At 43.2% G+C, this 26,152-nt stretch overlaps 1 protein-coding gene across 2 annotated transcripts in view; it reads right to left on the reverse strand.

The window, feature by feature from the left end:
- Positions 1–25,157, reverse strand: part of trpc5a (transient receptor potential cation channel, subfamily C, member 5a) — a 99,888-nt gene extending 74,731 nt beyond the window's left edge. Inside the window, exon 1 of one of the 2 annotated variants that reach the window (XM_053859514.1) lies at positions 24,824–25,157. The gene's annotated coding sequence lies outside the window, so the exon portion shown is untranslated. Of the gene's footprint in view, positions 1–24,108; positions 24,700–24,823 lie in introns of those variants that run through there. The other variant, XM_053859515.1, reaches the window with a different exon arrangement.
- Between the last annotated feature and the right edge of the window lie 995 nt (positions 25,158–26,152).

Genomic DNA, 26,152 nt, shown 5'->3' on the forward strand with positions numbered 1-26,152 from the left:
CATGAAGCAAAATGAATGGCCTCCAGTCTCTTTTTACCATATCAGATGTAGTAATAAACCTCAACCACTGAAGAACTTGCTTTGTCAAAGAGCACATTTCCATCTGATAATTGAGGACAACTGCCATACGCAGCTTTCCCACGTAAAAGAAAAAAAAAGTGATATTGATTTTCCAAAGGTTTAAATTAAATGTCAAAGTAAGCGGCTGTTCATTATGACAGACTGTCTCCACTACTTGCTTACTTATGGGGTTTTTTCACATGGTTAGATGTCGTAAATATTGAACTGCGCCTGTGATCAAACGAGTGCCGCTTCAGAGGTTTGAGAGCTGGTTGGCAATTGTCTTCTCTGGATCATTAAGCGGTAAACTGAGCTATGAGTGCACATGTGGGCACTTGAAGTGCTTAACAAAGGAATGGAACAGAAAGTCATTTGCTTTCCTTGCAATGTTAAGTGTGCAGACAACAGTGTGTTCTCATCCAGAGAAGGTAGTCTGGTTTGAACAAGTGTCCTGTAGACCTACACTGAGCCGTTCTAGAACTCTTGCTGTGATGTCTGTCTCCACTGTCAAGTAGAGATAAAAGCGTAAACAGACGTTTTGGTGGTCACGCTGTGATCAAATAATTTAAGTCCTCCACTATCATTCCTGTTCCCAAGAAGGCCTGGATCACTGGACTGAATGATTACAGACCGGTGGCACTGGCGTCTGTGGTCATGAAGTCCTTTGAGCGCCTGGTTCTCTCTCACCTGAAATCTATCACTGCTTCTCACCTGGACTCAATGTAGGTTGCCTACAGAGCCAACAGATCCGTGGATGATGCAGTGAACCAGGCCCTTCATTTCATTCTGCAGCATCTGAGCTCCCCAGGAACCTATGCCAGGATCCTGTTTGTGGACTTCAGCTCTGCTTTCAACACAATTCTTCCAGCTCTGCTTGAAAACAACCTTCGCCAGCTCAACGTACCTGACTCCTTCTGCAGGTGGATTACAGACTTCCTGACCAGTGTGTCCGGCTGGGGACGAGTGTCTCCGACACTCGGACCCTCAACATTGGGTCTCCTAAGGGCTGTGTTCTCTCTCCATGGCTCTTCTGCAGCGCATCGTGCGTTCTGCTGAGGAGGTGATCGGTTGCAGTCTGCCACCTCTTCAGGACCTGTATGTCTCCAGGACCCAGAGACATGCCGGTCAGACCAGAACCAACCCTTCTCACCCTGGTCATGGACTGTTTGTCCCTCTTCCCTCTGGCAGGAGGTTACGGTCCATCCAGACCAGAACCTCCCGTCACAGGAACAGCTTCTTCCCCTCGGCCGTCAGACTGTTACATTTGTGATCAGCCTTTGTTGTTATTTTATTTTATTTTATTCCAAAGAACTTTCCTAGTTGGTGGGATCCCCACTGACCATGGCAATAAATTTGATTCTGATTGTGATTCTAATCACTGTTTGTGTACTCCCTATTTGAAACACGCTGAGTCATGATGTAAAATGCTAGACAGGAAAAAAGCAGCAACTTTGGTTACATGTTTCGCTGATTTGTCTCGGTCCTTCCTCATGAACAAATATGCGTGGGCTGGGGAGAGTGAGACTGGAGACCCAGCTTTACGACGGTTTTCGATGACACTGTTTTACCAGTGTTTTACCAGTAAGAGAATGTGTTTTTTTTAAATACAAAAATGCGCAGCAGAGGTGAAATTAACTAATGAATTAAGACTGCTGATAAAATTCAGGCAACCCACTCCACCATTCTCAAAGCAGGGTAAGGAAAATCTGGCAACACAATCCTCCACTTTCAGCGGTGACAGCACCGAGTCCCCGGCTCACTGCCCGGTCTGCTGGTGACCAAACAGGAGCAGTTCAACACAAGTCTAATTTCGACTTTCTGATCCATATATCATACATTTCCTCTTTATTTGATCAGTCATTGTCCAAGTTGTCAAGTAATAAGCGCAGCTGGTTCCAACCGTCGTCATGGCGACGATTCAGTGCAAAGTTTGATCCAAAGGCTACTTACAGTTTTGAAGTTTTTGGTTCTTGTTGGAGTGCTGGAGAGCGTGAATAGAATTAGCAATGTTAGTTAGCAATGGGCGTGGAATTAAATCATGTGGAGCCTTCTGCAAACTTTTTTTTTTTTTTTATGTTTCAAGCTTCGCTTTTCAAATAATAATAATAATAATAATAATATCTAAACATGAACTTTCTTTGACAAATATGGATGTAACTATGTGCTCAAGCATTTATGCAACATTTTTTTAAATAGTAGTCTTCAGCTGAGCATTTAAAACTTTCTTCAGCTTCAGCCACACATTTTAAATATGGTGCATCCATAATCATTTATTTATTTTCTTTTTTTAAACAGTGGCCTAATTATGACCCCCAGTATTTTCTTTCAGGCGAACATTTTATTTCTCAAATGTAGTAGTCCCATAATGGTAAATAATTAAAATAATACTCGTTGATGTCCCTCTATATTCTTCCCCTGAGATTCAAAATGTCGATCACACCAACACATCAGGGGTCTAAGTTGTTTTTATGTTAATATGTTTATTTACATTGCATTTTTTAATTCATACTAAATGCTCCAGAAAAAGAAAAAACACTCAGGCATCGTATCACATTTTCATAACAGGCAGTCTGACTAGGATCCGTCAGGTGTCCTTGAATGAAAAGCTTCATCTCTCCTGGCTTATTCACACTGAGCTAAACTGAGTAAGAGCATCAATGCAAACACTTATCACACAATGAAACACCTTAGTGTACCTTCACAGCTCAGTCACCGAGTGTGACACTAATTCTCACAATCTGGCTGCGAGCTGTTAAACGATTTTAGGTGGTTGCCTTGAGACCTGCCGCGGAATAATTTCACCATTAAACATTAATTGCTTTAGCTCGCTGTGAAGGACAAATAAAACGTAAATCGATATAATGCTTTATACAGCTCTTGGCAAATGTCCAAGACCAAGTGAATACCTTTATAAAACATTGAACCGACCATGTGGTGGGTAAAAAATATCCTCCAATGTGCTCCCAAAGATACACTTCTGTCTTAATATTAGGAACTCCTGGTAAGGCATCATACAAAGCTGCATCATCGACAGCAACCAACATATAATAGGTTTTTTTATTTCATCCTGTGTATACAAAAAAAGTCAATAGAATTTTGTCTCCATATACAACCATAAAATACATTGAGATTTTAACAAGGATCTTATGAGTGGGTCAAACACCATCTTGTGACGTCAAACACCAGTGCACTGTGCACTGAATCAGTAGCTGCTGTATCAGAAAACAATGAGGCATTGGTTTTTGAGGAAGTAGAGCAGGTTCAGGTTGTGCAACACGACTCTGAAATTGTTTCAGTTAGAACTAGATTTACACTTATTAATGTTGTAATTCAACAGAACCACGTTTGTGGGCAATAAATGACAATGTCTTACTATGCACTGTATTTATGCACTGTGCCATCGCGAACATTCGGAACACACCACTTTTTCCATTTCAAATATCTCTAATGTCAAACTGCGACTCATTTTTCCAGTTAGTCCCACTGACAGAAACTGTCCACCCATGTAACTGCCACTGATCCAGATTTTCATGAGCTCACATCTAGTCTCAAAACCACCAATATAGCCTTTTACGCTGACTATTTCCATTTGAAGAACACAAATATGATGCTCGGTCAGACATACATTTTAGGTGTGTGGTGACTTCACATTTCTCTAACTCTGCAAATGCCTTGAAATGACCACTTGTTTAAAGCAGTTGTTCGCCATGTATTTCAATTAACAAACAGATGTAGTTACTTCATTCGCTTGTCCATTTCCATTAAGAAGTTCAATAGTCCCAGAAGTGTCCCAGAACGAAATCTGTTATTCAAGGTGGTGATTTGCAACTTATGTGCGATCTAGTAACCTGAGAAGAGGGAAGTAGGAACTGGGGATGATGTCCCAGACACATTCCAGTTAAATTGGAAAACAAGAAAGTGACATACATCCAGGCATCTAAGGCTGTGTATATATATATATATATATATATATATATATATATATATATATATATATATATATATATATATATATATATATATATATATATATATATATATATATACACAACTAGGAAACTCAGTGGATGAAAGAGAAAACACAAAATGACAGAATGTGTTTCCTCTTTCTTTCACGTATTTCATTTCAAAACTTCTACTCCTTCTTTACATCTGTTGAAGACACCTTGGACTGCATACTTGGGGCAGTGAGGATTCTCTGACATTCCAACTTGGGAAATCGGCTCACGAAAGAGGCACTGAAGGTGCAAATACTTCCCATTAGATCTGTTGCTGCTGTTGTGAACTTTTATTTTTTATGTAGTCAAGGTGGGGAGTAGTTTTTCTGCTCCCCACCTCAAGCTTCCTTTACAATTGGTAGTGCTGTCCTTGAGATTGAATTGCAACAATTTTCCCAACAGTATTCAACATCAACAGCTACCCTCCCGCACCTGTATGTGCAATATCTCCAAAACAGGTTTTATCTGAGTATAATTTTATACTGGAATGACTGGCTCATACACTTTGCCTGAATAGCACCGTTTGGACTTTCCACCTATCAATGTTCCAAGTTGTCACTGTTTAAAGTCCAGACTGTCCCTTACCAGAATCAACGTTAAAAGAAAAAGAATCCTTCAAAGTGACTTTGAAAAGGGAATGTGTCAAATATTGCGGCGTATTCTGGAAAGCAAGCCACTGTGAAATATCTCTGCCGCCACTATTGATCACTATACATTCAGTTTGAGTGCTTAATTCTGTTTTTCTTTCTATCTCATCCTGAATCCCATTACTGCGGCTCCCTCAACAACCCGGTTATACCTCAGGGATCAATAAACTTTCATCTAATCCAATCTAAAGAAAGATGCTGTTCAGTTTATGCAGCCTTTGCAGGAGGACGAGCAGGATTCTCAAGTCAGCGCTTTGGGTAAACAGCAGATGTTGATCCAGAGAGATTGAGATAAGGGAACATCGATGCCAGCGCAAAATTGATGAGAGACAAAACATTTGTTGACCATTATTGTTTGTCTGTGGAAAGGTTACTGAATACTGGATGAAAACTAAACTTTTATATACTGTAAAATAAGGTGGTTCCTCCCGTCATAAATTATGAACTTCTTCTGCAGTGATTTTTATTTTAACTGTGGTAATATTTTGGGGCAATAAATGACCCAATGAGAAAAAAATAATGAAAATTAAACCCCACTTCATGGGTACTGTCAAATCTGGCAGAGGATGACTGTAAATGAAAGTTAATTCAGTTTACGATACTACGCTACTGTAATATTAGCAGCTAATAGACACATTTTCTGCCATGTGTTCCTGGTGTTTTCAGTTGACAGAGGCCTCAAGTAGGACATGACCAGATCAGCACACAGACAGAATAACACTCATTCATAGAAATATTTTTGGAGTGTGGTGGGAAATCGAAGTGCACCCACAAAAACTCAGGGAGAACTCACAAATGCTACATGACACACACACACACACACCATCCAGCATATATTTCCAGTGTCTTTAAAAATTAAAACGCTATGCTGAGTACTGTGACGACTTCCACTCATAAAGTATGCAGCACATTGTCATGTAGTGCAAGCTGTGATTACAGGACACCGATGGCGCCGATGGCTGTGAGAACTGGGCGAGACACCATGGACAGATTTTGTCATAGATCACAGATAGTAAAACAAACACCCACATAGAAATGGGATTTATCCCCGCCAAAAAATATGTTTGAACAACAAGAGGAAGCTGGAATGTTTACCAAAAACTAACTTCATATATGCTTTTTGGGATGTATATTCTAAATAACTAACTATATTGACTGTGCTTCCATTTACTCAGTACGCCTTGTACATTTGAATTTTCAAATGTAAAAATCAGTTAACACATATCCAGATATACTTAAAATGAACCAGTGGAATTGATTGACTTTTACACCATTCTTTTTTTCCACATATTTTGTCACACACATTATGTAAGATTCATATTTTTTCAGTGACAATAACAAACATATTTAAGTATTATATGAGATGTTTATTTGTTGGCTGCTGAACAGAAGACATGTAGATGCTGCTCTCAGTAACAACTGCTGTTTAAAATCAGCCTGCCAGCTGCTTCATTCCCTCTAAAAGCATTAGATGGTGGGTCTCATCCTATGCTGGAAACGCGATTTATACGTCCAGGTTCTCGATTATAAATCATTTCCTGTTTTAAAAGCCTCTTGTATTCTACAGACGTACTTCGTGGAGGTGAAACAGAGGTGGAGTGTGATTTGTTGCCTGCCAGGAACAATAAAAATGAGGATCTTTAGGGAGTCGAGTCAGCATAAATTTGACTGACAGCTACTATAGTAATTTAATTCACCCTCTTATGGGAAATGTGACCGTGTGTTACCAGTGCTGTTCCTTGAATATAAAACCTTCTTGCGGCCTGTGATGGTCCAATGTACGGCACAGATGGCTCCTGGAAGTGAAACCATTTAAATATTCTGAAAGGAACATCAGTCGTGGCTGGTGCTGCAGCTTCTGGAACACAAAGTCCCTCATTCAAGTCCATCTTGAGGCTGTGCTGGGTTCAAGGCCTCCTGATCTCTTAGCTGTGTCTTCAGGGGTTTCCTGTTGGCACACCAATTTCCTCCTACAATCCAAAAACTCACAAACTAATTGTTGGCAACAAACTGGTGGAAGATGCCCATCTGTCTTCCTTGGCTTTTCTGCTTTTGCTTTTGTGGGATATTATCAGTAAATTGAAATTTGTTTTTTAAACGTTAAACCTATTGTAATAAACTGGGACACACTATCTCAAAGCTGGCTCAGGCTTTTTGGCCCCATGGACACCTCTGTGGTGAGGTATTACGGTCTAATGGGAGGATAACCCGGGGCAGGACCCAGGGCATGTTGAAGCATGTTGGTTGACCCCTCGGAAGACTTTGGTATTCCCCTTAAACTTACTGGGGAGATGGAAGTCTGGGACTTTTTGTCTTGGCAGCTGCCCATAACCCGACTGAAAGTGAAGGAAAATGTATCGATGGATGCCATTCAAAGTCAGTTCAACATTTATCCTCAGTAGCGTCACAGTTCTCTCACAAATCAGTGCAAGACAATTCAGAAACGAAGGTATTGTAAGTGAAGAAGGTGACACCCAAATACGGCAGCCGTCACACTGATAACTCGATAACAAATGACAACATACATCAATGGCCTGCCTTTCAGCATCAGCTGATGCTTTGTGCAACTTGTTGTTGTTACCTGAAGGTCAGCCACCCCGCCATTGTCACTCTGTGCACACATGAGTGCGTGCACACACTCGGCGTGTTAATACTTAATCCCATTCACAGGAGAGCGAGCCAGGGGACGACAGAGCAAGGAACGCTGTGGGATGGTGGGGGGCAGGAGGGCTATAGCAAGCATGATGGGAAAAGATGAGACAGGAATCAAAACACTCATGCACACACACACACACTTAAGCGGCAGATCAGTGAGAAGAGAAAACATTAAAGGCAGGTAAAGGAAAATGAGAGGAGAAGTGGAAGTTCAACCTCAGAATATGAGAATAGGCCGCTGTGACAAGTTAATATTCCAGAGATTCATGGTTCAAGACTGGCTTGCCAGACGTGAGACATTTCAGATGTGATTCCACAAATATTGTATCATCGATTAATGCCAAGTCTCTTGTTTTTTGCTTTTGTTACTGCAAAAACTAGAAACAGTTCTGCTTATTACACAATTTGGGATGTTGCTGTTCAAAGACAATTCATTTTCTTTTCATCATAACCTTTGAAATGTCATTAAAAAATGCAATATACTACCTCATCTAATGGTGTGAAAAAGCGTCAATGTTAAATCTAATCCACAGTGCAACACAACATTTCAGACAGCCTTGTCTTCAGTAAATCGCAATGTTTTACGAATAAGATCTTTGCTGACACAATTTCTGTTTCGTTATTGTAGTTAAAATTGTGATTTTGTTCCAGTCCCTTCCAGGGCGGGTTTCACTCCGCAGCAACGAATAGAACCATTACTTCCCTCCTAGCCTGTGCCACACCACGCAGCAAAGACCATGCGGGTAATGAATGCATCAATCATTTTCCACATTCACCATGCAGTCATCAACCAAAGCGGAGCCAATCATAACGTGAGCAAATGAGAACAACATATGCTCTCATTCAACGGAATGACCATTTAGAAACTCTATTAAAAAGGACAAACGGCAGCAACAGGACACCAGGGACAAGATGCGGTGCAAAGATTAAAAGCAAGAACAGTCTAATGTCAGACAGAAGGGGAGTCTAATAACCCACACTGGGTGCTTTGAGGGTGAGGTGACACATAGCCATGAAATGAAAGTGCAGAATGACATCACTACGAGGGCCACGTCGAGCCGCAGTGCAGCTGAGTGAAGCAAGAGCAAGGTGATAAATTGATTCATCTCTTTCTCAGTCCACCATATAGAGGTCGACAAACTTCTAATCTAGAGCCAAGATTCTGGAAAACTCAGTGTCACCAAAAACAAATCTCAGCCTCATTTAAAACTGTCTCAAGTGACATAAAAACTTCACTGTTTTGTGAAGCTGTGCATCTTAAGAATCTGTGTCACTGGGAAACCAGCACTTATTTTCAACCGATCATATGAGCAGCAATACCTGGGCCACTTCTGACTATTCATAGCTAAAACTGTCTCCTTCAATCACTATTAAAACGGTGATGATAGAGACGTCGCTGACACATTATACCGAGAACAATTACTCATTGTTTCCAAGCTTCATTATCTCTGGAACACTTAATGAGCTGTGTTCAAACCAGCACATTAATACCAGTTTATACAACGTGCTCTGGAGAATGGTGCAAGTCTGATCACCAAGGAAAAACAACTGTGAAACAGCTGTGCTACCTGTATGGTTCAGAATCTATTGCCCTGTGAAACAAAACACCCGATAAAATACTGTGTTTAAGCTTCAGAAGGCCACTTGGTGGGACACGAACAACTGATGCTTTTTTTTTCATGTAGTGCTACAGTTCCTTCACAGGTAGGCAATATTGAGCTTCAATTTTACCTATATGAGATTAAACCAGGTTTAGAATTGCAAGTGTTATGTTTCATACTATGGGTTATGATAAAAGGAAGGATTGTTTTGTGTCGTTTGTCAATGTGCAAGTGCATGTTACTTCATGTTTTTAAAAGTTATCCTTGTAATGCAGCAGTTAGAATTATTGTCAGTTATGAAACTGTTTTGTTGCTTAACTTATTATGAATCATTGTAGCGTCCTGTAAGCAAAAACAGACTACTTCATTCAGAGATCATAGAAGTGTACCGTTTTATTTGGACTTGAATGGCAGTTTAGCTGGTCGATGATTTAGGGACACTGTAAAAATATTTTGAAAGGATATTAAAAAAAATTCGACATCAACACTGCACTGCTACTTTTAATTATTTAGCCGAATAACCCAGCAGCCATTTTCTAATTTGACTCCGCAGTAATAACCATCGCAAAGACAACTAAATAATCTGAAAAGGCTGCTGAATTGGTCGTTGGTCACAAATCCTCTGAAAGACGTAGATAAACTAGATGAAAGACGTTAAAATGTTAGACATAACAGAGCTTCAGTCCACGTATATTTGCACTTTGCTTATCACCATTGATTTGATTCACCATAAAAACACATTTCAGTTTCAGTATGAAAAGAATAGCAAGCAGAAATATATGTATTTGGATAGAATTTATCTGAATATGTCAAAAATTCTCCATGTCACAGAACCTTTCAAAAAGTCAACATCTGAATATTAGCACTATTTGTATTTCCACCAAAAGAAGCAATAAAGTAATTTCAGGCAAAACTCTGAAATCTTATGATGAATATGTTATTAATAGAAAGGCGAACAGAAATCTTTTGAAGAGTTGGGGGCGCAGAGATACTGCGCACTCTGAATTTCAGCACCATGGACAGCTCAAAACACACACAAGCCACTTTTGCTCCACCATCGTTTTTTGTTCTAGGAAAGATTTGGAGGAACCATTTTGTACTGAGAACCATTCTTCCCCTCTCGTGTGCATTCACACAGAGACTGGAGAGAGAGGACGGGGTGCAGGTGCAGGTGAGGCACACACACAACTAATGTATAAATCATGAGAAATGATGGAGCAGTGTGTATGTTGTCATCAATATTAGAATGTGCCTTGGCGTGATTTTGTGTCTGATTCTGGTTAAATAAAAGTCTCAGTGTGAAGTCTCAGTGTGAAAAGTCAGGAAAAAAAAATATAAAAATGTATTATGATTTACCCAAGACGTTGATTTACGTTTCCAAACAGACTTTTTTTCAATTAGTTTGAGTTTTTGTTGGAGAGTAATTTAAAAATAAATGTTTAAAAATCTGGGCTTTTTTGCTTTTTTTTACTCCACTCGCTTACGGGCTTCCATAGACATCTCCGCGCCGTTTCCTTCATAGAAAGAAGGTGATAACATGGCTAGTGCTAACAACAAGACACAGACTGAGCCCCTCCCAAAAAAGGTGGTGAAATGGCAGCATGTAGCTCTGCTTCCATCAGTGAGTGAGTTCGACTGGCTATTTGCACGGACTGGGGGACCCTCATATTCACCACCGTTCAGTGAAACATGCTTTTTGTAGTTCTGACATTGTTTTCATCCAGCGTTCTGATTCAGTAGTCGTAGTTGCTTGTGGGAGATATTCTACAAACTCATGATTTGATGCAAAACATGGCACCAGATGGTAATGCACAGGCTTTAACTTGTTCACACAAAAGGGCAAAATGTATAATTTTGTGATTAACCCTGTTGACACAAACCAATCTTTATAGGCAAATGCAACATACAAAACCATCACTGTTACAAAACACGGTCTCAGTTTACCAGTCTACTGAGATTATCAGCCACTCCACTGTTGTCCTTGTGACGTGAAAGCAAAACATGGTTTTGAATTTGTTGACTTAAACACTAAGCAAAAACATTTCAACTGGTGAAATATGCAAATATGATTTGGGAATACATTTAGAATAGCCAATAAATAAAGACAGAAATCCTGCACGTCTTTGTCAATGGCAAATGGCTTTCGGACTATTATCCGAACGTAATTGCTGTGTGCTTGTCATGGCTCGGTGCCCATTGTTCATCAAATTGTGGCTATCTGCACATTTGGGTGAAAATAAATTGCCTTACTGCAACAACAGGTCGCTTATTGTCTTGCTACTGGTTTCTCTATGTGACCATGTAGATTTGGTCACATGGAAAATTATGGAGAATATTAGCTCCTCACCTTTTCAATTCAAAATGTCCTTGCTGCAAACATGATTCTTACCATTGAAGTAGGAACAGGTTGATTTATTTCAGGTCAATGAAAGACAGAGCACACATATATTTGTCTTGGCCACATGCATTTTTAAAGATGAATATCGTAAGTATTTCCATTTATAGATTTATATTCTTCTCAATCAAGTAAGACTGTCCCAGACGTAGTAACCGAACAAACACCACGGTTGAAAGTTCAATTCCAGCCAACAGCCAGAATCACATAAAACAAAAGGACAAATGAATACAAATTAGTCACTAGCTGATGTCAAGGAGAGCTTCCATCTGCCTCTGGAGGCTGAGAAGATCAATGAGCGAGGAGGCTGGAAGTGACATCAGTGCACATTTATAGACATCTATCTGACCGTTTATTGTCATTTTTCTAACTTACCATACAGTATGAGCAAACTCAAGGAGACTACGCAAAAAATGACAGGCAATACTGCATGTATCTAAACAATGCATGACATGATGTTCAAAAGCCAAATGTCCAGGAGTGTTGTCCAGAGTGTTCTTCAGTGAAGCACGCTCATTGTTCACTGCTCATCGGTAACCGGCGACATGCCAGCCTGATTTAAGAGAATATTCACTGTCTGTCCACAGGGAAACTGCTGTAATGGAGCCTGTGTGACTTTCTGAGAGGAAAGCGTTCTGAGCCTGCTGTTTTCGTTGACATGGCATCATAAATGTATGTGCCGTATAGAGCAGATTCTATCCCATATAAATACCCCTATTTGGGCATTATTTAAGTGTTTGGTAAAAGATTTTTTTTACTTTAAATTAAATACGTTCGGCCAGCGCATCAGATGCGGCTCTTCTCCAGCCCTCATCAGATCAACTTGAAACTTGAAATCATAGAGAAATGTTGCGTCCCAACAGTGTCAAGATTTGTTTGTGATAATCACGATGTTACTGTTACTGATTTACATGTAAAACAATGAGAATGTCAATCAATGTATTGTTTGTATGACAGTTTAAATATGGTAAATGTCTTCCAAGGACTTACTTTACTTGAAATTCTCGACTGCGGGACAAATAAAGGGCATCTAATCTACACAGTTGCACCACTGAATTAGAATTATTGAATTCTTTTCTGGTGATTAATATTTTTCAACGACACCATGGCGAATATTAAACTAAATTGGTAGATTTGATGTGTTAATCCTTCTCTTCTTACAAGCTCAAATACAAATGGCAGACAATGACAGAGTCAAATGATGTTTGAAGCCTCTGAGATGTCTGAGAAGGACAATCCTGACATCGGAAGGAGTCACAGAGGAATACAAAAGTGCTTTGAAATACTTCAGAAAGGCACAGACAAACACGAAAGGGCTGTTTGCATCTGTCAAACGAAGAGTTTTGATTCTTGCGCTGCCATCATCGTTGCTGCACCACTCATCTAACATTCCAGTGAAAGGAACATAATGCACATTTGAAGGTGTGGGAGTGACTGACTAACAGTCCTGATCTCATTACAATGTGCTGGATTGTAAAAGATTACAATTCAGCAGGTGTTTGAAAGTGCTAGAATCCTTAAGTGAAAGAAGGAAGGGAATTTACTGCAAGTCTGAATATCTCTTCTTAATTGAAAATCATTGCGTTTTGGTGCATCAGTCAGTTGGTGGCCCACTACCACGGGTTGCACACAGACTGTGGTCTCAAACCTACGGCTGGACATCAGGTCACGGCAACACTGTCTACCATCCATTTAGTGTCAGAAGTAGGCTGGCTACATGAAGCTGGCTCTTCAGTGCTTTTCTGGCCTCCATTGTGGAGGTACTATTCAGTCAGTTCAACAGAACATGATCCAAACTGGACCATGAACCACTCGGACATTCAACTTCAACCATTTTTGTCTCTGTCTTTCTGTATCTCTCCACACATAGAACACACATTTTCTTTACTTCTCTGAGGTGTAAACTTGTTCAAACAAACAAGACAACATGGAGCTTCCAAAATGTCTTTCAATTTTGACTATCAACAATGAACTATTATCTTTAATGGTTCGCACAGGCAGCGAGAAAATGCCTCGCTTTGGTTTTTACCACACCCAAAGTGCCAGTTGTCATTGATTACGTGTGCTATGGCTACTGACTGTGAGACAGTGGTCTCCAATAAGTGCTACACAAGCCTTTTCAGCAGCGTACTAGTAGTTTTCCTCAGCGTTGCTAGCGCGATGGGTCCCCTGAGGCCATCTGTATCCTTGTCAGAAATTGTAAATTATTAATTTGTCTCAAGAAAATGGTGTGTTCATGTGCTGCACGACACAGCCAGTGTGAGTTTACTGTCGGTCTATATACAAGGTTTGTGTTAAAAAAATTGTATCACCATGGCTCCGGCAAATGACAATAATGACATCCAGTTAAGACAAAGCATATTAGCAGTCCTTCAGCAGAGGACCTGAAGCCAGCCATCAGAGGCAGCTGCATGTAAGAAGAAGCTGAGAGAACAGCAGAAGCCTCGTCATCACCTCGGCAGGATGTTGTTTCGCTTTAATGTCACCAGCTGGGTGTTTGGGGCCGCGGTTCGATTTGTCACTTAACTGACGGGAGGGCTCAACATGAAGAGTCTAAGAGAGCCCACCATGCATTTAAATCCAAGCTGGACCGAAAATCCGGTCAGACAACACAGCATTTTCCCCACCATCTATGTGGTTTCACAACCAGACTATGAAATCAAACCCGCCTATGTTGAAATCAATATAGATGTTGCCACGAAAGGCTTCATGACTGAGGTGACCTCACTTGAGACCAGGAAGTCTACGTTTCCGGATAAAAGATTTCATTAGCTAATGTGTCCTGGCAGCAACCACACTGATGATGCTGGTCTGAACCCAGGAGAAGCAAACAATATGACATCATTCCTGATTTAAATCCTCAGTGGGACTATAAGTTGCTTGCTGGGGATCAGTTGAAGATCCCAAAGTAAACAGTATTTGAAGCAAATTTATTGTTCTTCCTAACCACAGTCATTTTGTAAAAATTTTTTGTAACCATTTTTTACTCACAACTTGAAACTCACCACAGTGGCCCAAATATATTATCATAGATGTGGGCCAAACAGAATTAACATTGAATGAAGAGTCGATAACTGAACTAATTCTGCAAGAAATATGAAGTAAAACAAAAGTCCTGTTTTGTTTTCCTTGAACACTGAAGTCCGCTGACTTATCTTTGTGTCTCCATATAAAGTGTTCTTCACCATCAACACTTCCCCAAAATGCCAAGTGCAGATAAGCTTTTCACCTTGAAGCGCAAAGATAATATCCACTATCATGTCTTTCATTGAATTTTCTTCCACCAGTTCAATCCTGTGGAATCCTCAAGCTGAATCACTGCAAGTTGTGGCGAGAAATCAAATTAAAAAGGAATTAAATACCCACTGTTAGATATTAAGATTAAACAGTGTGGCATTAAATGCATTACAAAGGACTAGAAACAACAAGTGACATGACACTATGATTTGTGTCTGAGTTTCACGAATGCATGGTTAAAGCCTCACAACCACTCCAGTTTAAGTTAGATTGTAAATCCTAAGATGGCAAGTTGGTATTCATTGTAAGCGCATTGTAACAACTATTTAAGCACCGATCTATGTCTTAACAAGATGAATGAGTTGTGCAGCCAGGACATATTCAGTGCTCCATCACAGAAAACAATCATGTTCCCAGTCATTACCTTGTTTTATGATGCGATCCAGGACATGCGTATGTGCATGTAGAATGTGTTTTTGCACACAGATATGTTCTCAGTCGGGGAAAAGTGACAATCATTTGACTTTCATTTCACTCCCCAGAGAGTCATTTGGACTCAGCTGACGGGATAAGATCAGATCATTAGCGGTGCAATAAAAGTAGGAAGACACAGGGAAAGTGAAGCGAGGTGGAGCTAAATCATTTCGGAATAAGTTAATACCTCATCAACCTTGACCTGCAAGCTTCTAGTGGATTCGACTGTGCACTGGATTCATGAATATATTTTCTCATAATTTTCAGCAGATGGAGAAACCTCTTCCAAACATGACGGACACACTGTTAGCTTTGAAGCAACTACTTTCTACATTGGAGATGCATACTGAAGCCATCAAATGAACAAAGCAGGATAAATGGAGTTGGACAGCAAAAAAAAAAAATGTTGAATAACTCTACAAAACTAACTCTCGACATCATGCGTAAGAAAGCCAAGAGTGAGCGAAGTAGAAAGCAAAGGGTGGCTGTTTTGAAGGATGTTTAGAGTAAATACACACTTCTCTGTTAACTGTATAATTCCATACCTCTTTATCTGTGCTCTGCCCTGAATGAGATAACTATTTGCCGTATCTCAAAGAGAGAGTCCAGGCACAGAACAGAGAACGTCTCCAGTGGCACAAGCTAAGCTAGTGGCACAAATTAAGTGAGGATTTCTGCACCTAGTAACCTGTAAGTCAAGGATGATCCAGTGCATTGCCAGAAGATGTTCCACTGACCCATCAACCATAGACCTTCTATCAGTAGTTGTTTGCTTTGGGACAGTTCGGACAATTGCAGGAGAATTATCAACTCAACACATCCTTCCCTCACTCATGAACAAGAAGTGCCTGGGAATTTGCGAGTCACACTTCACAACAAATGGACAAATACAACTTCAGTGTGACAATCTAGCATAGCAGGTCAATGGCCTTGTCTGGGGGGGAACTCTGAAGACCATAAGATACTTGTTCAACCACAACTGAGCAAGGAACACAATCCTCCATTCTTAGGCAAATAACCATGTTGCAGAATACCTTCTTCTGCCGCTTATCCGGGGTCGGGTCGCGGAGGCAGCATTCGGAGCAAGGAAGCCCAAACTTCCCGGTCCGCACAAACCTCCTCCAGCTCCTCCCGGGGGATCCCGAGGTGTTCCCAGGCCAGACCGGAGACATAATCTCTCCAGCGAGTCCTGGGTCTTCCCCGGGGTCTCCTCCCGGTAGGACATGCCCGGAACACCTCCCCAGGGAGGCATCCAGGGGGCATCCGGATCAGATGCCCGAGCCACCTCAGCTGGTTCCTCTCGATGTGGAGGAGCAGCGGCTCCACCCCGAGCTCCTCCCGGATGACCGAGCTCCTCACCCTATCTCTAAGGGTGCGCCCAGCCACCCTGCGGAGGAAACTCATCTCAGCCGCTTGTATCCGCGATCTCATCCTTTCGGTCACTACCCAAAGCTCGTGACCATAGGTGAGGGTGGGAACGTAGATCGATCGGTAAATCGAGAGCTTCGTCTTGTGACTCAGCTCTCTCTTCACCACGACGGTCCGATACAGCGACCGCATCACTGCCGCCGCTGCACCAACCCGTCTATCAATCTCACGCTCCCTTTTTCCCTCACTCGAGAACAAGACCCCGAGATACTTAAACTCCGCCACTTGAGGCAAGACCTCTCCACCAACCTGGAGAGAGCAAACCACCGTGTTCCGGTCGAGAACCATGGCCTCAGACTTGGAGGTGCTGATCCTCATCCCGGCCGCTTCACACTCGGCTGCAAACCGACCCAGCGCATGCTGAAGGTCCCGGTCCGATGAGGCCAGCAGAACAACATCGTCCGCAAATAGCAGAGATGAAATTCTGTGGTTCCCGAACCGGATCCCCTCCGCCCCCTGGCTACGCCTAGAAATTCTGTCCATAAAAGTGATGAACAGAACCGGTGACAAAGGGCAGCCCTGGCGGAGACCAACATGCACCGGGAACAGGTCTGATTTCCTGCCGGCAATGCGAACCATGCTCCTGCTCCGGTCATACAAGGAGCGGACAGCCCCTAGCAGAGGGTCCCGCACCCCATATTCCCGGAGCACCCCCCACAGGACATCGCGAGGGACACGGTCGAACGCCTTCTCCAAATCCACAAAGCACATGTGGACTGGTTGGGCGAACTCCCATGAACCCTCGAGCACCCGGTGGAGGGTATAGAGCTGGTCCAGTGTTCCACGACCGGGACGAAAACCACACTGTTCCTCCTGGATCAGAGGTTCGACTATTGGCCGAAGTCTCCTCTCTAGTACCCTGGAATAGACTTTTCCAGGGAGGCTGAGGAGTGTGATCCCCCTATAGTTGGAACACACCCTCCGGTCCCCTTTCTTAAACAGGGGGACCACCACCCCGGTCTGCCAATCCAGAGGCACTGTCCTCGACTGCCACGCGATGTTGCAGAGACGTGTCAGCCACGACAGCCCTACGACATCCAGGGATTTCAGATACTCCGGACGGAGCTAAATCATTTCGGAATAAGTTAATACCTCATCAACCTTGACCTGCAAGCTTCTAGTGGATTCGACTGTGCACTGGATTCATGAATATATTTCTCATAATTTTCAGCAGATGGAGAAACCTCTTCCAAACATGACGGACACACTGTTAGCTTTGAAGCAACTACTTTCTACATTGGAGATGCATACTGAAGCCATCAAATGAACAAAGCAGGATAAATGGAGTTGGACAGCAAAGAAAAAAAATGTTGAATAACTCTACAAAACTAACTCTCGACATCATGCGTAAGAAAGCCAAGAGTGAGCGAAGTAGAAAGCAAAGGGTGGCTGTTTTGAAGGATGTTTAGAGTAAATACACACTTCTCTGTTAACTGTATAATTCCATACCTCTTTATCTGTGCTCTGCCCTGAATGAGATAACTATTTGCCGTATCTCAAAGAGAGAGTCCAGGCACAGAACAGAGAACGTCTCCAATGGATCTCATCCACTCCCGGGGCCCTACCACCGAGGAGCTTACGAACAACCTCGGTGACTTCGGCCCGGGTGATGAGAGAGCCATCCGAGTCCTCAGTCCCCGCTTCCTGAGTGGAAGACGTGACGACGGGATTGAGGAGACCCTCGAAGTATTCTTTCCACCGCCCGACAACATCACCAGTCGAGGTCAGCAGTCTCCCACCCTCGCTGTAAACAGCACTGGTGAGGCACTGCTTCCCCCTTCTGAGTCGACGGACGGTTTGCCAGAACTTCTTCGAGGCCGACCAATAGTCCTCCTCCATGGCCTCTCCGAACTCCTCCCAGACCCGAGTTTTTGCCTCCAAGACTGCACGGGAAGCGGCACGCCTGGCCTGCCGGTACACGTCAGCTGCCTCAGGAGTCCCACAGGCCATCAAGACCCGATAGGACTCCTTCTTCAGCCTGACGGCATCCCTTACTTTCGGTGTCCACCACCGGGTTCGGGGATTGCCGCCGCGACAGGCACCGGAGACCTTGCGACCACAACTGCGTGCAGCCGCACTGACAATGGAGGAGGAGAACATGGACCACTCAGACTCCATGTCACCTACCTCCCTCGGGATCTGGGAGAAACTCTCCCGAAGGTGGGAGTTAAAGACCCCACTGACAGTGGGTTCCGCCAGGCGTTCCCAGCAGACCCTCACAATACGTTTGGGCCTGCCCGGTCTGACCGGCTTCCTCCCCTGCCAGCGGATCGCACTCACCACCAGGTGGTGATCGGTTGACAGCTCTGCCCCTCTCTTCACCCGAGTGTCCGAGACACGTGGCCGAAGGTCAGATGACACGATCACAAAGTCTATCATAGACCTCCGGCCAAGGGTGTCCTGGTGCCATGAGCACTTATGGACACCCTTGTGCTCAAACATGGTGTTCGTTATGGACAAACTGTGGGTGGCACAGAAGTCCAGTAATAGAACACCGCTCGGGTTCAGATCGGGTAGGCCGTTCTTCCCAATCACGCCCCTCCAGGTCTTGCTGTCATTGCCCACGTGGGCGTTGAAGTCTCCCAGTAGAACAATGGAGTCCCCGGTTGGGGCACTGTCGAGTACCCCTCCCAGTGACTCCAAGAAAGCCGGGTAGTCTACACTGCTGTTCGGCCCGTAAGCCGCAACCGCTGTGAGACACCTGTCCCCAACCCGTAGGCGTAGGGACGCGACCCTCTCGTTCACCGGGGTAAACCCCAACACGAAGCTGCAGAGCTGCGGGGCTATGAGCAAGCCTACGCCAGCCCGCCGCCTCTCCCCGCGGACAACTCCAGAAAAGTAGAGGGTCCAGCCTTTCTCAAGGAGTTGGGTTCCAGAGCCCAGGCTGTGCGTGGAGGAGAGCCCGACTATATCTAGCCGGTACCTCTCAACCTCCTGCACAAGCTCAGGCTCTTTCCCCCCCAGCGAAGTGACATTCCATGTCCCAAGAGCCAGAGAATGTCCACACGAACCAGGTCGTCGGGCCCCCCGGCCTCGACTGCTACCTAGTTCTCTATGCACCCGACCCCTATGACTCCCTCTGTGGGTGGTGGGTCCGCAGGAGGGACGGCCCATGTCGTTCGTTCGGGCTTGGCCCGGCCGGGCCCCATGGGCAGAGGCCCGGCCACCAGGCGCTCGCATTCGAGCCCCAACCCCAGGCCTGGCTCCAGGGTGGGGCCCCGGCTGCGCCATGCCGGGCGACGTCACGGTCCTTGATGTTTTTGGTTTTGTCATCGGGGCTTCTGAACTGCTCTTAGTCTGACCCGTCACCTGTTGCAGAATAGTAGTAGAAATAGTTGCTTCATCTCACACCCTCACACACATAAGGGTATGCTGACTTGACAGAGCCAACAAGACTCCTCATTGAGCTCCTGAAGCCACCAAACTGCAAGCCCTCTCCATGTGCAGAATTGTAATCCTGCTTTGAAAGTTTTGAGTGCTGTCGAGCCTATGTGCAGGGAAAAGGCTTGGTGAGCGTTCAAAACAGGCAGCAAGAGCCGGTGCATACAAAAAATGAGGTGGAGGAGGAGGTGAGGGCAAGCAGGAGATGTAGGAGGAGTAGATATAGCAAGAGGTGGAATCTGAACCAAAATAGAAGATCAGAGAGACATGAGAGAAGAAGAGTGAAGGTGCGTGAGAGGGACGAGACTAATGTGGAGCACAGCCACGGAGCGGATGCTGAGAGGAAATGTGAAGAAATGATGGAGGAGGAGAATTAAGGAACACAGCAGGGCAAAAAAATGATTAAATAACACAGGAAAAAAGTGCTTACATTAAATAGGATATCATGAAAGCTATTCCAGACCATATTTTTTTTCTTTCTAATGACGTGAAAATCTGAGTAAAACGGGTAATCAGAGTGACATAAAATGGAAGACGGGCGAGAATGAGGAGCCGAGAGTTCACAGTGGCGATGAGACGCACTTGCACCGCTTCACACGGCTGCACAAAACAATCACTCATAGCTCTCTCTACCGAGAAAATAAAAAAGAGTGGAGGAGGAGGAGGACCAAGCAGATGAGAGAGAAAGAGAATGAAGAGGGGTGGAGTTTAAAAACGTTCACCCCCGCAGGTCATCGCCAATAAAAGTTCTGACGTCAGCAGGAAAACAAAATGGGTTTTTGGATATGATGTTACAAGCTTCATAGTCAACAAGATCACAACTGATGATTGCCACGAGCAAAGCAGTTTAATAATCCGTCACTTGCCAAATCGTGATGTTGTTTGTCAGAGTAAGTACTGTATGCACTTCAATACAATTGACAAGTGTGAGTCAGCACCTTTTTACTTTATTGCTACGTACAGCTCTCATCATTGGCCACGACTGAATGCAGCGTATAATACTATTGTTGTTGTTGCTGCTGGTGTTGTTATTATTAACAGCGCTGTTGTGACTCATACGTATATTAAAAATGTGAGAAGGCTGGTTTAATGCCATAACGTGGCGTTCTTTGTCGTTTAACTGTAATTGCCCCTCGACAGCGACAAACTTCAAACCAACAACACACACAGAAGCTCTTTGGACTCCTGGTGATGCTATCGCCGTGCCTCTGACCCACATCAACATTGAATCTGCATCCATCTGCTGCCCACTGGTGTGGGAGCAGATGCTACTGACACTTCAGTTGGTCAGGCTTCCTGTGGCATGTACACATTTGAGCCTTTTTCTCTAAATCACCAACATCTCTGGCTCACACTGAGCCTGTGGCAACTCTGTTTTAAAGATAACTCTGGTCACTTCCTTTATTTGCTGTGCTCTTGAGATCAGCTGCAGCTGAGATAAGCGCTGATAAAGGACAGAAAAAGATAAAAGAGTGTGGAGAGTCGACCTGTTATCAGTTATGCAACCAACCCCACCAGGATAAACTCTAGAGCTGCCAAAATAGGGTCCAAAACATCAGATAGAAGCTGACTGCACACTGCTCTGTGATTTATGCAGTAGAGTATGAGTCTCTTTCTCTCCTCTGGAAAACTTATGGTATATGTCCTCATTTACTTCAGACTAAAGAAAACGTGGTTTCATAAGGTCACAAATTCAGATCTGAATTCATGTGTTGGTCCATACATATCCACATGTTCACTAGCGCGGTGTATTGGCAAGTATCTTGCCATACGATGCATATCCCGATACAGGAACGGTGATACAATACATTGTGATATATTGCTATACTTTAAGTTTGGCAAAATAAGGACCAATGGTCAGAAAATAACAAGTTTATTGTTATGACGTCAGAAGTTCGCACTCAAACAGAGGAATGAACAGGTAGACTAGTATTAAACACATCTCAAAAGCAGCAGCATATCCAAGTATCTATGTAACAAATATTGACATTGCCAACTTAAAATGTCAAGACAATATCACACGATCAAGTGATATTTCAGCAAAAATATTGAAACAATGTCATACAATCCAGTATTTGAGCATATCAATATTTTATTACTGTCCTAGAATGTGTCTGATTGCTGACAATTTTGCGTATCCAAGTTAAATTTGAAAATTTTGCTAGCACAACAAACAAGCTGCTCTGGCTTACAGTGTGAAGTGATGGAAAGATATGACAGCAGAAATACTTCTTGGTGAAAACAAGGGCTACAACGACCAGTTGACTATAATCCACTATTAAATTAGTCGTTGATAGATTCAGGAGTCTAGTAATCGTGACGTCATTTTTCTTTAGCACAATCCACTGAAAGGGGAGGAATGGCCAATGCACTGGGATAAACCCATAAGGAGAAAAGTCTGGAAACATTTTACAAAATGAAATAAAGTAAAACAGTGTGACTTTTTTTGTAATATATAGTTTTGAAACTGCTCTATGCGAGTGTTCACAACAATTTACAATGTTTTAATGACTGTTTATAACACTACAATTAAACCCGTCAGATGCCGACTAGTTGCAGCCCAGGTGTGGGCGACATGCCAGCACTATATAATGAACCATTAGAACATGTTGGCGATGTCACACAGAGATCATATGGATCATCTCTGTCACAATCTATTCACTATAGATCTGTACTGACACTTTTCTCATTCCAGGAATAAGACCGGCTTATATGGCACTTTAAGTTGTTTTTTTTTTTTAGCCTGATGAGCCTCTTGCCTCAGAACACACTGTCACAGCAGAATGTCTGCACCGTGATGCCGAAGACTGTCCGCACTGCAGAGCTATAGGAGCGAACGGATAACGTAATATCTCACTTGTAGAGGTGTCTTTAAAACTTGTCTTAAAAATACAGTAAATTCAGCATTCAATAAAAGTGCCCCAAATGAAAATGTGCAAGTTTAAGCAAGTTATGACAGTTATGAAGCAATCTGACTGAATTAATGTTAAAGATTCATCTGTTAACTCCCCAAAACTACAATAAAAGTATGCCAAAGAATGCAAATTACAAACTTAACACGGCGCAAGTCAGATTGTCAAAAAGGTTTTCCTGGCTAACAATCTATGATAGGAATCTGTCACACTGTCTGCTTTGCAGAAGATGAAAACAGATGACAGTAATATGGTGTAAATCTGATGGATCAGACTCAATAACCAGATATCACAGTTTGATATTTTCTGTTCAAAATGGTTTGCATTTTCATTTGAGACTTTTGCTGAGCGTTTTGCTGCATTTAAATCCTGTTAAAATGTCGGTGTTGATTCAACGATATTAGAGCTCCACCACGTTTATTGAATGCCATCTTTTATGTTGAAGTGTGTTGTTTACCTTCTGCTATGTTTACGTTCTTTCCCCACGTTTGTCCAAAATCTGTTATTTGTAATAAATTATCAGATTTTCGTTTTCTTTAATCTAATGAATAACAATCAATTTGTCACCAAAAAGAAATAACTTTAAATTCGTTGATTGAATTATCTTAGACTCTCAGACATTTTGTCTTACTTCAAGTACGTCATCTGAAAGTAGTAATATTTAAATGGAGATAAAACCTCAAACAAATGTGCGCAGGTGAGTCGGAACAACAGTATAGTACTCGCTGAGTGAGGAAAATGTGAAGGAACACGTTGTGTTAAAAATCTGTCCAGTGATGGCGAGGAAATCGGAGGGGAGAACTTCATTATTTCTATGGGTGTCTACAATCAGCCCCATAGTAAAAACCAATGTATAAAGAAGAGCTCTTTAAAGTGGCATCACAGCAGCAGCTGCAGGACACCTGCTGGTCTGACAACATGAGCACATCTGGTTCTCTCTGTGGCACAGAGCACTCAGCGATGCTGATTTTAAAGTTCGTTCTAAGAAGCAATCAAACGGCAGCTAATTGGTTTCTTTAATTTCACTACCGCCAAAAGACGAGCGACTAGATGAATTCTCCATGGAAGTCCGTGGCTCCAACGGCAGGACAGTGGGAAGACGCTCGCTGCCTTCAACAGCAAGATCAGGCAAACACCGACTTACGAATGAAACGTCAACATTTCCTTCTTTGCTGTGGCTTTACTCTCAAGATACACGCTCTGAAATGAATAAACAACAGTCCAGAGAGCGTAAACTTCACGTCAAGTCTGACATTAAAAGGCGACTGCCTGTATTCCATCCACTCCACACGCACAAGGTAAAAACGGAGAGTTCATTACCCACGGTGGAAAAGACCCGTTGGGACCCTGACGTGCACGCGCACTTCACTCGAGGGGACTCACTGCGGTTCCATCCATTCTCTTCTTGTTTCTAAATGTAAATATTCAGAAAACTGCAGTGTGATCCGTGTGGACGCACATGCGCGCAGAGCCCACTATCCTCACGCGCACCGAGAAAGGCTCCAACGCGCGAGGACCTGTGCCTGAGGCGCGCGCTTGCACGCACACCAACACACACTTTCCAGCAAGAGACTGGCTCCATAAACCACCCGACACGCTGAAAACCGTTGTGATCTCACATATGTGAGGATTCTGAAGGGGCAGAATATGACGCCAAATCAATATTTCAAGACCGTCGAATGTAGTGCGCCCCGCAGAACATGAGGGAGGGATTCTCTCAAACAATAAACCTATTTCCACCTTTTTAAATAGCTGTTTGAAGTGTGAAGGAAGCGCTCGTGTTTACCCCAAACAGTTCCCCAGACTAGATTTATTCACCACACAAAAAAAAATCCCCATGAAAGTGGTAAGTTTGTCCACCAGCTTCAAACCTATCGACCAGCTCGTGTTTACATTTGTAAACGGTGGATGTGGGAGAAGGCATGATGCGGTCCGCGCGGGACTTCATTAATCAATTATAGATGCTTACAGGTGGTAAACTGCGCCCTCGTTCCGCTGAAAAGCAGAGCAACGATCCAGATGTTGTAGTTCTTACCTTAGTCGGAGATCCTCGTTCTCCAAACCGCGTGGGAAAATAAGAAAAGGTGTCCTGGAAATGACCGCTTAGTCCCGCGTTTCTCCCGCACCTCATGTGCGGTGACCGTCTCCCGCTGTGTGCTTCTGTCTGTCTGTCTGTCTGTCTCTCCGGGTTTCTCGCGGGATTTCCACCTTCGTCGCGCTGCCGTCTCCTCCTCTTTCGTCTTCTTCTTCCAGCGTCTACTCGAGCAGCTCACTCGTGGATGAAGATTTTTTTTTTCTTGTCTGTGGTCCTGACGCTGCCACACAGCATCAACCCGCCGTCTGGACGAAACTGTTGTTCTCTGCTCTTCTGGTCTGGAGAAATCCACAGGTCACTTTCATACTGCAGGCTGCCGTGCGTCCCCCAACTCATGTATAGGAGAAGCTATTCTGGTTTCGATCACACCGGGGGAACGACAGGAGAAACGTATTGACTGTTGCTCTCATCCTCTCACCAGCATCTGATCAAACTTCAGTTGGTTAGTCAACTCAGACTGAAGAGAGGTCTCCTGATTTCATGCTCACCTTCAATGGGCCCTGTCGAAGACTAATAATAACAACAATTAGGATAATCATAATAATAATAACCTTGTTTTCGTTGTGTGATCACATAGATTCTCATTTGCATGGGAATAAATGGTGGAATAAATGGTCAAACTCAGGATTTCCTTATCTTTCAACATCACCATACACCACTGTTTGAGTGATAACACATCACATCAGTAGCAGCAGGGCATTGCTCCCACCGACATGGCTGGGTTGGGGGGAAGGAAAATTGTATACAGTAGAAAAAAGCCTACTTTGAGCATATAAACCTAAGTTAAAAAAAAAAAAATCTCTTGTTCTCTTACAGGTTACCTTTTGATTTTGATCAACCATGAGAGTAGAATTAACATTACTTTACCCAACATGATAGAAAGAAGAGCTGACATCTAAATAAAGTGAATTTTAAAAAATGAAATACTCCACTTCAGTATTCTACAGAGGGGAAATAGGTATTGCCGTACAAGATATGGCTTTGGAATATTTGAGGTTAGAAAATGTTGTTTCTGCTCTGTATGGAGCAGAGTGTTAACGTCACCACAATGGTATGATGCCTAAGGATTTGTAGCAGGTGGCAGATGAGTACCTTTTTCTCTAAATCATTTTCCCACTTACTTATTGTTCTCATACCATCCTGCTGATATTTGACAACCTTATTTTTTAATTATGGCTATGGTGTTTTTCATGCAGGATCACCCACTGTTGGTCTTGGCTGTCTGCTGTTTGTGATACTGCGCCCCCTGTGCTTTATGGCAGTGAACAC

This window comes from Synchiropus splendidus, chromosome 3, assembly GCF_027744825.2.
Source record: "Synchiropus splendidus isolate RoL2022-P1 chromosome 3, RoL_Sspl_1.0, whole genome shotgun sequence".
Lineage (NCBI taxonomy): Eukaryota > Metazoa > Chordata > Actinopteri > Syngnathiformes > Callionymidae > Synchiropus > Synchiropus splendidus.